Below are 13137 nucleotides of genomic sequence, written 5' to 3' on the forward strand. Positions count from 1 at the left end.
AGCCGACACTAGCACGGGCACAGATGGTCACACATTAGGGTGCGGATGATGATTCCGGCAAGTGAATCACGAGTGAAAAAGAAAGGGGGAAAAATATATCAAGATGTGCATTATAGCAAGGCATTCCTAACTATCCACCCCATTTATTCCCAGGGAAAGTGTGCCGCGTTTTAAAAATTCGACAATTATGGGGGGTTTTTATGTAGGAGAAAAGATTTGGAGAGAACTCCCGGCTGGGAAAAGTGATTCTTTGGTGGTTCTTTGTTATTTTTTTTTTCCTAATGTGAGACGTGACCGTGTGTCCACGGTGGCTACGTCGTGTTCAGTAGCACATTCATAAAACGTGGTTAACAGCAGTCTTGTGCGGTGAAGCCGGAGATAAACTGTTTATTTCAGACAATCAAAATGCTATGCACAACCAATCAAAGCTGACGAAGCACAATGATTATGCTGAGCGAAGGTAAACTCATTGAACCGGAGGGAATTGGTGCCAGATATATAGGACCTTCCCACTGAGTAATAACCGGGTGCCTTGCGGTGATAAGGCTGTTATGAACATAAAAGTTGACCTCATGGCATCCGCCAAAGGTGCTCGCAACACGAGTTTAGAGATATCACGCACCAAGTTGATGAGCCTGTAAAATGAGCGTGCAGAGTGTCCGGCAGGTGAGAACGCTCGTGCTGCACGATCGCATACCGGAGCCAACGGTCATAAACCAACAATGCCAAAGCCTTATAACACCAGCAACAAGGTTCATTCTCCCTCTCTCTCCCTCTCTCTCACTCTGTTTGCCATCTCTGTTCCCATGATGAGAGCATCAGTGTACATAATTATGCAATGATTCTTTGTTATCTTTGCTTTGTCAATGATTTCATTAATGGATTCTTTGATTTTTCCAATGGTCTTTATCTATCTGATTAAAGAGACAAAGATGAGGGCACGTTTGCAAAGGGAAAAGCACAGTTAGACCAACTTGGACTAGGGCGTACCGGATATCATTGTGATTGTGTAGTTTGGTTTGTGTGTGTGCGTGTGCATGTGTGTGTGTGTGTGTGCGTGCGTGTGCGCGCGTGTCTGTGGCTCTGTGTGTGTGTGTGTGTTATGTGCGTGCGCGCATGTCTGTGACTCCGTGTGTGTGTGTGTGTGTGTGTGTTTGTTTGCGTGTGTGTTTTGCAGGTGGTCAGTATGATTCGCATACATCTTGCCAAGTGACATTTCAGCCAGGGAAAGAACATAACATAGCATTATCTGTGGCTGACTCAAACCTACAGGGTGCAATTATGCAACATGCTAACTTGGTTGTTACCAGCGTGTGTAACCTGTGGTACGGTGGTACTTCACCCTTTAATCCACGGCCACGGCTAAAAGCAACCCCACCCCCACCCCCCGCAGATTTTACTACATCTTCTTCATTCAGTTTTGTCTGTGTTAATGTGACTTTTTCTTTCCACGTAAACTTTTGAGTTATGAGCGTTTTGTTTGGTTTTTTCTTTTTTTTTTTTTGGTTGGCTAAGGAGTCATAAAGCTAAGCTGAGTAATGTAATTAGAGAGACAGAAGATCATTCGTTTTCGCGTAGCCGACGAATGGTTCGCTTGAGAGATCATTAGGGCAATGCTTAGTAAGTTCAATAACAGTAATGAGAGCTGACTAACATGCCTGCCTATTCTCCTCCTTTTGTAAGTCAGTGCTTCATCAATGACGTTTCTCACCCGGGGGTGACAGCTACGTCACCTTACCGCACCTTCTCACCAACCGTTGAAAAAGGTCATCGAGCTTAAGCAATTTTTTTTATTTTTTGGGGGGGGTGGATGGGGGGGGGGTGTTGTCATACACTCCTTTTTCTCTTCGTCCTGCTCGTTTCTGGCCTCTCCGGGAAAGAATCGCCAATGCGTGGGTGACATTTTAGAGGGCCTTGTTTGTTTTTCCACCATGTTGTGAAGGAGATCAAAAGACAACATCAAAACGGGCTGGCGCGTCACCGGAGCGCTGGCGAGTTAGTGTAAAATGCCAACCGTCATCGGGTGCAATTTGGTGGAGCTGGATCTGGAGACCTGCTGAAAAAGATGTCCTGGGATGGCCTTAGGAAAAGCCTTGTGTGTGTGTGTGTGTGTGTGTCTGTGAGAGTGTGTGTGTGTCTGTGTGTGTGCGTGTGTCCTCGTGTATCAGAGAATGGCTAAGATTCATGTGACTCGCGTTTGATCGAATATCCTCAGCTAAACCCCGCCGTTGACAAAGCCGACGATGATTGGATGAAAAAGATGTCAAAAACCGTCCGCTCTCGGGGTCAAAAAAGATTTACTTATTGGAAAAGGGCAGGCTTCATGTTTGGTGTGTGTGTGTGTGTGTGTGTGTGTGTGTGTGTGTGTGAGTGTGTGTGCGTGTACACATATGCATACTCTAGTCTCCCTTACGCTCCAGTTCTCTCTACACTTGCTCAGAGCATGGTGCAGGCGTCCGCAGCGATGCGACACATCAGCCTGGCAGCTGGCCTAGTTTTGACCGAGTCTATTAGCTAATGTTTTACGTTAGGGAGGAGGAATTCTCAGGTTCATGTGATCTATCGGTTTTGAACCAGACAAAAAAAAACAAAAACAAAAATAACATAAATAAAATATGGTCGGAGGGTGGTGCTTGTTGCTACTCAGTTTCTTTGACAACCTCTTTACATTTTCTTACCTTATTCAACTTCATCACTCCTCCCACTCACCCACCCACCCCACTTCACTTAAGACAATGCCTGACTTTACACAGAGTGTCATAAGCACACATCAAACCCTGCTGTTACAGACCAGAAGCCCAATGTTGAAGGTGTGAATGGGCCTTAGGCAGAGAATTACAATACATGAGGTGTGAGGAGCCCGCCTCCAAACACACTGAATGAATGAATCCTCCTATTTTCAGTGGGAATTTGAATAAAATTAGAGGTAACTCTTCTCCCTTTTTGATTCAGTGTCTCACGCTCCCAGCAGAAAGAGAGGGAAAAAAACTGGAAACAGTTTGAATACCCGTGTTTAGGGTTTATATATATATATATATATATATATATATATATATATATATATATATATTTTTTTTTTTTTTTTTTTCCTGCAGTTTAGGGAGTTGCACATACAAAGACATGTACAGTTGTGAAAAATGTGTGGTAAGTAATCCTAAACAGGATTTTAAATCCACTTTAGGAATGTTTAAAAATAGAGTTCTGGCTGAAACGTCGCTAACAAACAACTTGCAGACAAAATCGGAACCTCTTCTATTTTTAATTGTCTTTTGTCTGTTTCATTTAATTGTCGCATCAGTCATCCACCTTTCATTTATGGCATTCTGATGAAGTCGTCTCTTTGTTTCAAACACGACAGGTGATGACGGAGACACGCCCCCACACAAACACCCAAAACCAACCTGTCTGGTTGTAGGATGGTTTGAATGAAAAGTGGGTCAAGAGATTCAATGTATTGATACAGAAGCGGCAACAAACTAACCATAGACTGAAAGGAGGCAGAAGAGCTTTAGTGAATGAAAAGAGATCGTGTCAAAGAACGCAATAGAAAAACACAGTGCTGTCCCAGCTGCCATTGAACCAGAGAGCAATTTTTAGAGCCCTCAACAAGCTATCTTTTCGATTTTCTCGCCAGTCATATAAAAACGATTGTCATTTGCTTTCGTCTCACTGAAATTTGCCTCTTGAAATCCGTATCTCACATAGATAGCTACATATTCGGCTGGCAGAAAGGAATGACTCATCTTTCTTTGACCGTTCAGCATTCTTTATTATTTATTAGAGTCAGTCGGCTTCAGCATTCTCACGTACTGTCTCCTAACTTTAGTCTTAGGAACCTATTTTTAGTTCCTGTCTTAAAGTGATCGGGATGAAGCTCATGAAACGACGCATTGACACAACACAGAGTACAGACTGACTGACTGACTGGCTGTAGATTCGACTGGCCATCAGAACTCTGGGTAGTCTGATGAGGAAGAGTCACTGACTTTAATTAAGCTATATTATGCTTGTGTTTTAATTAATTAATTAGAAAAAAAAGTACATTTAAAGTTTCATTCGCAAAGCAGTTAGGTTACACGTTTGGACTTTTGTTACTAAAATGTGAGACGTGAAAAAAAAAAAAAACCCATCACTTAAATTACTAATGCAAATGAAAACGAGGAATTTGTGTCGTTAGGAAACTTCGTGGCAACCAGGAAAGTCGTTGCTGGAGATGATTTCTGAACATGCTGTTTCATCTGCGCTATTCTTAGCTTCTAACATCATTCCAACCCTCAAAGTGCAGTGCCCCCCCCCCCCACATCCATCAGTCTCCTTCTCCTTCGCTTTCTATCTGTCTGTCTCTCTTTCGCTGTATCACTCAAGCCACACCTTTGACACGGCATGACGACGAAGCAGTCAAACCGTGTTTCTGATTACATTTAGCAGCTGGGAGAGAGACGGTCAAATGTAATCTACTGCACTCGGAGAAGATATTGTTTCATTTGACATTTAGTGAAGTGAGGTATTGCGAAGCAGGATGCTTTTAATTTAGGTCCTCGCAGTTCATCTTTGAGTTATGACTGAGACTCAGACATTTTGTGAGAGGCCGCCATTCCCCTCCTTTGTTTCGGCCACGTAAAGCTCTTCACGCTCTTTCGAACGGGTTTCACTAAACTCACATTAAACTGTCAATTTGTTCTGTTCAGTTGTCTTGTTTCATTCTGTTGTTCTCGTTATTCATTCACTTGGATATCTCATTTTCAGTTTTCTGGACCCATGCTGGTACTGGAGTAACCGGGTCTTTTGCCACTCTGTCTCCCACTTTGATCACTCTCTTGATAGTGCCTCTTCACTTTCAAAGGCTACCGCTGAGGAGACCAGTGGATCTGCAGTCTCTTTTAAAGGTTTCTTCATGCTCTGGTATTTTTAAATGCTGTTTTCCTATGAGGTTTTTTTTGTGTGTGTGTGCGTGTGTGTGTGTGTGTGTGTGTGTGTGTGGATTGACTCTCAGAGTTCGGTGCCAGCGCTCTCGAACGTTCTCATTGTGAATGGTGTTCTACCAATAACCACTGAAATGATTTAAAATGATTGGCTGCTTGTCCTAATGTCAGTGTTTAGCCAGGGTTTATTCTGTTGCCTTCACATACATTAATTCTCTCTCTCTCTCTCTCTCTCTCTCATTCACCGCTCTATTACTCCAGCTTACACCCACACACTTCACTCCATCCACAACCTGAACCGTCAGGAATCTGGTAGCCATGGAGACACACTGGTCATATGAGAGAGAGAGAAAGAGAGAGAGTGAGAATTAATGAACGAGAAGGCAACAGAATAAAAAGCAGGGCTGACTCACATAATTATTACGTTCTGTAGAGGCTGTTTAGTTGCAAAGTGCTAATTTCCTCTTTTTGGGTAGAATCCATACATGAACAAACACTGTACTTTTAGCATTGTATTCAAGTGGTCTGGCCTGATCGAAGGTTAATATATTAGCCTGTGTTGTGACCCATATACTCACTTGTATTTGGGATGCTAGCACGCTAATTTAGTAAGTAAGTCTTGCATAAGGATATTCCACTGCTTTAATGAGAGATTAAGTTCATAAATGCTTCTAAGAAACTTGGCCATCCTTTAGTAGCACGTGGTTCTTCTAAATCCCTCTCAGTCTGTCGGGCTACGAGCTCACAGCCAGAGATCAAAGTGGGCATGTAGAACTTAGCATTCATCATTAGTAGCCAAAAAAAAAGAAAAAAAAAACCCATTGACATTCTTCAGAAATGTGAGCTTTTTTTTCTTTAAAATGAAAAGACATTTGAAGTGGTGAATTTCCTTCCTTCGTATTTACAGAGGGAAATGGGTGAAGGGGGTATTAGTGTTCTCCGGGTCATGACCTATGTCTTAGAGAATTGGAAGGTTAATCACTATTGATCTACACTTGTGTGTATGTGTATGTGTGTGTGTGTGTGTGTGAGTGTGTGTGTGTGAGTGTGTGTGTGTGTGTGTGTGAGTGTGTGTGTGCGCGCACCTATGCGTGTACCTGCACACGTACATCACTGTCCTCAATCTTTTGTAGAATTAATTCTTCAACTTGAACAGATAAATCAGGTTTCAAGGTTGTTTTGTGCAGCGTGTCCGGTACATGTGCGGTGGAAGCCATGCCCAAGCAGTCGAGAGAGAGAGAGAGAGCGAGAGAGAGAGAGAGTAGATAGCGATACTGACCAGAAGTCCAGTGGTGCTTTATCTTGGGTTCAGTGGGCAAAGGACCTTATTTGCAGAACGTATGTGATAAGACAGGAAGTGTTTACATCCGGTACCAGTAGATATGCCGCTCTGGGACTATAACTCCACATGGTGTCGATTGATGACTATCAGACGTTGTGTTCCTGCAGAGGAGAGAAGGTCATAAAGAGATTGGATGTAGCCAAAAAAAAAAAATCTTGGAGCAGTTAGGACGGCTGAAATGACTGTAAACATCACTCTTAGACAGATTAAAAAAAAAAAAGTTAGCCAAAGCGCTAGTTATGATCTGCATTTGGACCAGCTGACAAGGACGCTCAGATACGACGTCCCGCAAACGATGCAGGGGGTTCAAAACGATCGCTGTTACAGTACCTTAAATAAGATCACTTGTTTTCACGCATTTACTGTGACACGTGTCAGTCATGTATCTCCCTGGTTTTCCAGGGCCACCACCGCTTTCACTCGGTCATCCGTCAGCATGTGAAACTGGACAGGCGTCATGGTGGTGTAACACGTTGGAGTCATTTGGTTGTATGCCATGCCCTTGAGGCTTGATTTGCGACTTCCTCACCAGGTCGTTCATAAAAGAAACTCCTCAGTGTCCTGTCCTTGAACCAGCACGGTTCAGAAGTTTTCTACCTCCATAACAACTTACATAATGGTTCATAAATAAATAAGTCTTATGATCACAAGTTGCAAACGACACCCACATTCCTCAATGATCTTTCTCCATCTCTTGATTTTCTTTTTCTGTTTTTTCCCGGGATTGTAAAGTTCAAGATTCAACGTTCATTCTCAGTCATTTACATGTTGTATATTGCCAATTCAGCGATTAAGTTGATGTTCATTCAAAAAAAAAAACAAAAAAAAAACTTCCAAATGTCTACATGCAGCTTAAGCACGATGTCTTCACATTTGATTAATGCATTTGATCAGGTTTTTGGAATGTTGGAACATGGATCCAAAACACACTTAATTCCCTGGAACCTGGGGAAAAAAAACCCAAACCAACTCCCTTTTCCAAAAATCTCACCCAGTAAGATGACACACTGATACGGGAGCTTTTGAATTTTTGTGTGAGATTTTTCCCTTTCCCAGTCTTAACATAAGCAGCTGACCTGTCTATGTTTAGCCAAGACATGTATATCAGCTCCAATAAGCAAAGCCACTCACACACATCAGAAATAACATTGTGTGGGCACAGAGACACATTAGGGACAGTGTTGTGTAACTATGTAGAAAGTAACAGATATAACTAAACAGACTAAAAGTGAACAGCACAGACTGCCATCCAAAAAAAAAAAAAAAAATTCTGTAATAACCAGCAAACAACAACAATGGACCCATTTTATATTAGGTTTCCGTGACGACCATGTTTATAAATACATGTGGAAGAACAATGTAACTTTGACAAAGGTATCTTTGTTACACTGTATCCTGTAATAACAAGTTGGAATTTAAACATATAGTAAACATACCAGCTAGTACATAGACAGCAGTCACGGTATACCGCAGGGACTGATGGGTAAGTACACAATGATTGGGAGCAAAACATACAACTATGGTCTTATTATATGTTTTACTACAACAAAGGCAGGTTCACACGTACTAAGAGAGAGAAGTGGCAACAAAAACAGAGAGAGCGAGAGAGGGACAGGGAGAGAGAGAGAGAGAGAGAAAGAGAGGGACGGGGAGAGAGAGAGAGAGAGAGACAGAAGGCCCATTCTCCAAATTGAGTTTCCACGCTCCATAAAGATTAAATGATCAAGTGAAAGATGGGATCAACTCCTCTTGCGCACAGTAACAACACGTTTAAACTCCTCTTAGTCCTTAAATGACATACCTCACCGCGGAGAAGTAAACGTCTTTCATTTCACTACCTCAACACCTCATCTGTAAACTTTGAACAATAAAGATACTGTTCAGCGCTTCTCACATTCTTTTTTTTTTTTGAGGGGGGAGGGAAGGGGGGTGGGGTGGCGGGGGTTCAGCCAGCGATGCTTCCACATGCCTTGACATGAAGCCGAAGCCAAACATCACTCACCCTGGGCTTGGAGGCGATGAACATTTTTCACTTCTAAAACAGAGCCTGGCTAGATACACAAGCAATTGAGGCAGAGTTATGCAACAGAAGCATTTGAATCTATATTTAGAGCAGGCTGGCAGTGAAAATAAAAAAAGCAGAACACAACAGATCACTGATGAAAGCTGGAGCAGTCTTTGTATTTTCGGGTCAAGAAACGCTTTGATACGTCTGTTTGGCTGGCGAACACAAGGGAGCCCTGAAAGTCGCAACTGCGATAGGAAAAGGGACGCGATAGTGGAGCAAACAGGAATGTGTAAGAAGTGACGGAAAGACAGTGGTTTCTCAGCTTCATTTATCTGACACTGCAGAATAGTCTCAGAGTTTAATGTTTAATGTCAGTTAGACGGTGACTCCTCTGTGTTGTTGTACAATGTAATGGAAATGGACAGGACAGAAACATGCTGACATGGGTCTTTTGTCTGTGTGCGTGTGTGTGTGTGTGTTAGTGTGCGTGAGTGTGGTTGTTGATGAATGAGTGTAGCAGAGAGAGAGAGAGAGAGAGAGAGTCTGTGTGAATGGAGTAAAGTTAACAGAGATATGACTCACCACCATATTTACGGAGGTATGCAATATTAATGCACGTAGCTCTTTTCAGAGCGCGAGTTTATCCAGCGCTGCCCGGTGTACCATCAAATAAAAAAGAAAAACATACACACACTCTCATGCTCTCACTTACTCCAGCAAGTATTTACACACACACACACACACACACACAAACACACACGCTTGCAGGTCATTGTGGCAGATCTCTTCAACCCGAGTCAGCATCTCCGATTACCCACATTATAAGAAACGACACGCTTGTCACACAAAAACATGTTTGCGTGTATGGTTCACCTGTAGTAATATGTTGCCGGGTAACAGTTCCACGTACGCTTGTGCACAGAACACGTCTCTTGATCATTATGTTCACCTTTGCTCTCGCTCTCTCTCTCTCTCTCTCTCTCTCGCTCCCGCCTCCCCCCCCCACCCCTTCTAACGCAACAGACGGCCTTAAGGCCTTAAACTGGACAACGCTCAGGTCGTGCCTAGCAACAGCAATCAGAAAATTCACACAGTCAGCGAAAGCGCCGTGGCCACGTTTACGCGCGGTTTATCGTGCGAATGGAAAATTATGACAGTAATATCCTGTCTCTGTCTCATTATGGTTTTTATGAATTCATCCTTCGCACATGGGCAGTGTAATGGTTAGAGACTGAAGGGTAGAGAGAGAGAGAGAGAGAGAGAGAGAGACAGAAGGAGGGGGCAGACAGACAGACAGATGGTGAGAGCCACAGACGGAGACTGACAGAAAGACAGACAGATACAGTTTGTGCATTGCTAACCATGCTTTTGCACTGATCTTTGTGAGACACCCACTCTTAGTGAGACTAACAATGGCACTGAATTTCTTCCATTTGGGAATTGTCTGCGTGACAGCGGACTGATGGAGGCCCAAGTCTTTAGAAATCCCTTTGTAAGCCTTTCAAATCTTATTAGCTTCAACGACACGTCTTCTGAGGTCGTCAGAAATCTCTTTTGATTGGGTCATATTGCACCGCAACAGAATTCTGTGAAGAGCGCATGACCAAAAAGTGTGTTTGTTTTCTTTTGCACATGGCATGGCAGGTCAAACCCACACCTGGACTGATTGGAAGACCTGACTCACTGAATGGAAGACCTGACTCCAGGTACCCTCTTTTCAAGAGGTCGTTATCCCAGAGGTTCACATGCCTTTTTCCATCAAAGACCTTAATTGTTTAAAGCATTTGTTCATTAAAGATTTGGCAATGTGATATGTTAGGGCAGTTGTTTGTTATGCAAGACTGTCTTTATTTATCGTTATGACTTAAACCAAGATCAGGTTACAGTGTAGCAGCTACTCACACAAAAACCCACAGAGGTCTCAGACAGCCTAAGGGTTCACAAACGTTTCTCTCAAAACTGTAGAAAGAAAGAAAGAAAGAAAGAAAGAAAGAAAGAAAGAAAGAGACCACAATGATCTAATATGAATAACATAAAAGAAACGCTTTAATCAAAAGACAGTTGCAGAAGTCAGTGATAGTTGGATTGCGTAGCTGATATAGATCATATACTCAGGTTTAAAGACACCAAACCTACCTAACCCCTGAGGGGAAAGTGTGTGTGTGTGTGTATGTGTGTGTGTGTGTGTGTGTGTGTGTGTGTGTGTGTGTGTGTGTGAGTGTGTGTGTGTGTGTGTGTGTGTGTGTGTGTGTGTGAGTGAGCGAGCGAGTGAGTGTGTGTGTGTGTGTGTGTGTGTGTGTGAGAGAGAGAGAGAAAGAGAGTTGCTCAGACTCACTGAACTGCTCTACTGAACAAGCTCTACAGTAACAGGAAAGAGACAGAGAGATCAAACCTGGCTATCTGATGTGGAACCACTAGCCCTCTGAAGAGCAGACATAAATAACAGATGACAGATCAAAGAGGGTTCAGTGATTGGAATCTCCCCCTGTTAAACATCACAGATTTTAACAGCAAGTCAGTCCAAAGTAGGGCACACAGATTTATGAAACTACAGCATCTGAGAACCAATTTCTTTTTTTTTTTTTTCTTTTTTTTTTTCAAACGGAGATGATACTGTTTCAGTGGTTCTGAATGACCAGTGCCACGTCAGTGCAGCTGAAATTTAAACCAGTGATTATGTATGGAGTCCGTGGTTAGAAAGCCTTTGTTCTCTCTCACAGTGACTGAGCAGTGTGGTCAAAATTTCACACCAGTCATTGTTTCCCCACCATATGGTCTAAGTCTGGCATTCCATCTTACATATGCATTTCGGATAATATTGTATGTAGAGATGGAATTCTGGAGTTGAACAAACGAAACAAAGTTTGTTTTTTGGTTTTTTGCATTTTGAGTACATGGTTTAAAACGTGAGTCCTCGTTGTAGCTGTGTTTACACTTCTGACTGTGAGGTCATATCGTGTGATTCTCTTAACATTCATTTATTATCCGATCCAATGGTGGGATGAGGGCAGAGAGAGAGAGTGGTTTTCAGTCAAGAGTAGTACGTGAAGAGTTGTTAACACTATAAGTGTGTCTCTGGATAGACCTTGAGTGTGTTCTGAGTAAACAGAATTGGGTTATAGTGTAACAAGAGACCACTGCTTGTGAAACAGGCTACGTCGTGTTTTTTCCACTTTGTTAGCAGTAGGCTACGTGCTTCTCTCTTCAACGCGTTTTGTGTCTGGCCCTTTAAATTACCCTGTCCGCGGTCGAGAAACATCTGGCTGTTGAATGAAACCCAGCCATTCATAAAAACAGGAGAGCTCCTGGCTGTGTGATAGGCTATAGACGGGCTAATGTATACTTAAGGGCTTTAGGAGCAGCTATTGGTCGTCTGCTTGAACAGCGTCCGGCAATAGCCAATGAGCGCCCACTTCGGTGACGGGTAGAAGCCCTAAGAAAACCAGGCGATTCCATTGAGAAAATTTCAGTCTCGTTAAGCATACCGAGAGTACAGAACTGATTAGTGCGCATTGTCGATCTGATTTCTTTGGGAATTTAATTGAGCGAAGTAACTATACATATACGTGGACTGTCTAGGTAAGTTTTTTTGCTAAAATGTTGTCACTCATTGCGACGTTCGTGCATGGTCTATGATTGCAGTTCTTAAAATAATTTGATTTAAGTTATTGCAGCGCCAGGTTTAGTTAGTGAGCTTTGCTTTTGGGAGCGAACGCCATTTTCTTTGTGAGAACCTTTGGCAACCATTTTATAGTTGTATTCGTCTAGCTATTGGAGTTTTTGTCCCTTTTGTTTACGTGAAAACTGAGCTTTGTTTGGATTTTTGCCATTTAACTGCGCACATTCAGTCTTGGCACGATGCGTTGGTCTGGTTAAGCTGCAAGCGCGTGTTTGTAATTTTTATGAATGGAGCGGTCGATGTTTTTTTTTTTTTTTCCGCCGTGCGCACGAGGGATCAAATTTCACTTCATTGAGAAAAACAAGAAGTGGGAGGAGGGAGGGGGGTGAAGGAGAGAGGGTGTTGAAGCTGGCGCTGCTGGGGGAAGGGATTGAACTTCTTGAACTCGGGAAGGTTTATGTGAATTAACCCATTACTGAGATAACCGGGCTACGCGTTGAACTGTGTTTACAACCAAAGTACTTGTTTCCTTTTTGTGCGGAGCTCTTTCACAGTCCTAGTGTAACGAACTCCCTCATCATGGACGCCTGGGGAAAGTTAAAGCGGTTTCATTCGTGCATTTATACATTTTTCTAAAAGCACGTAACTTTTTCAAGTTCATGTTATGCTTACCTGCCTGTGGAGCACCCAGCGGCTTTTTTTTTTTTTTTTTTTTTGAGATCAGACAGATTGGTGAGTTGATCATCTCAATGCACTTGCGCGTCAAGACCTCGCAAAACTACTCAGTTTTAAGGGCTGCAGCTCACACTAACTTTTATCAGGCAACTACGCGAAGCGTCCCCCCCCCCTTGCCGATGTTATGAAACGTTACTAAAGCCTTTTGTGATGTATGCATTTTCGTCATGTAACAGTGCACTTTAAGAGTGCTTTAATTCTCGGCTGTTTTCCACTGAATGTGGATTTGTTCCCCGCGGCCACAGATGGCGGGGTCTGATTATGTAAGGATTCCATCTGTACTGCGATCTAGAGCTTTACAGCTAATGTGTGCTCGTTTGTTTAGCCGTGTTCTCAGGGCGGGTGTAGAGAACTAGTGAAATGTTTCGCGAGCAAAGTACTTTAACACGCACTGCATCAAAGGGACAATTGCCCCGTGCTGTCAGGTTCGGGGACATTCGCTGACAGGTGCCGGAGACATGTTGACAGTGGGTCATCACTCTTTTTCTATGTGCCTCAATTCTCGGCTCTT

Source organism: Chanos chanos, chromosome 8 (genome assembly GCF_902362185.1).
Source record: "Chanos chanos chromosome 8, fChaCha1.1, whole genome shotgun sequence".
Classification (NCBI taxonomy): domain Eukaryota; kingdom Metazoa; phylum Chordata; class Actinopteri; order Gonorynchiformes; family Chanidae; genus Chanos; species Chanos chanos.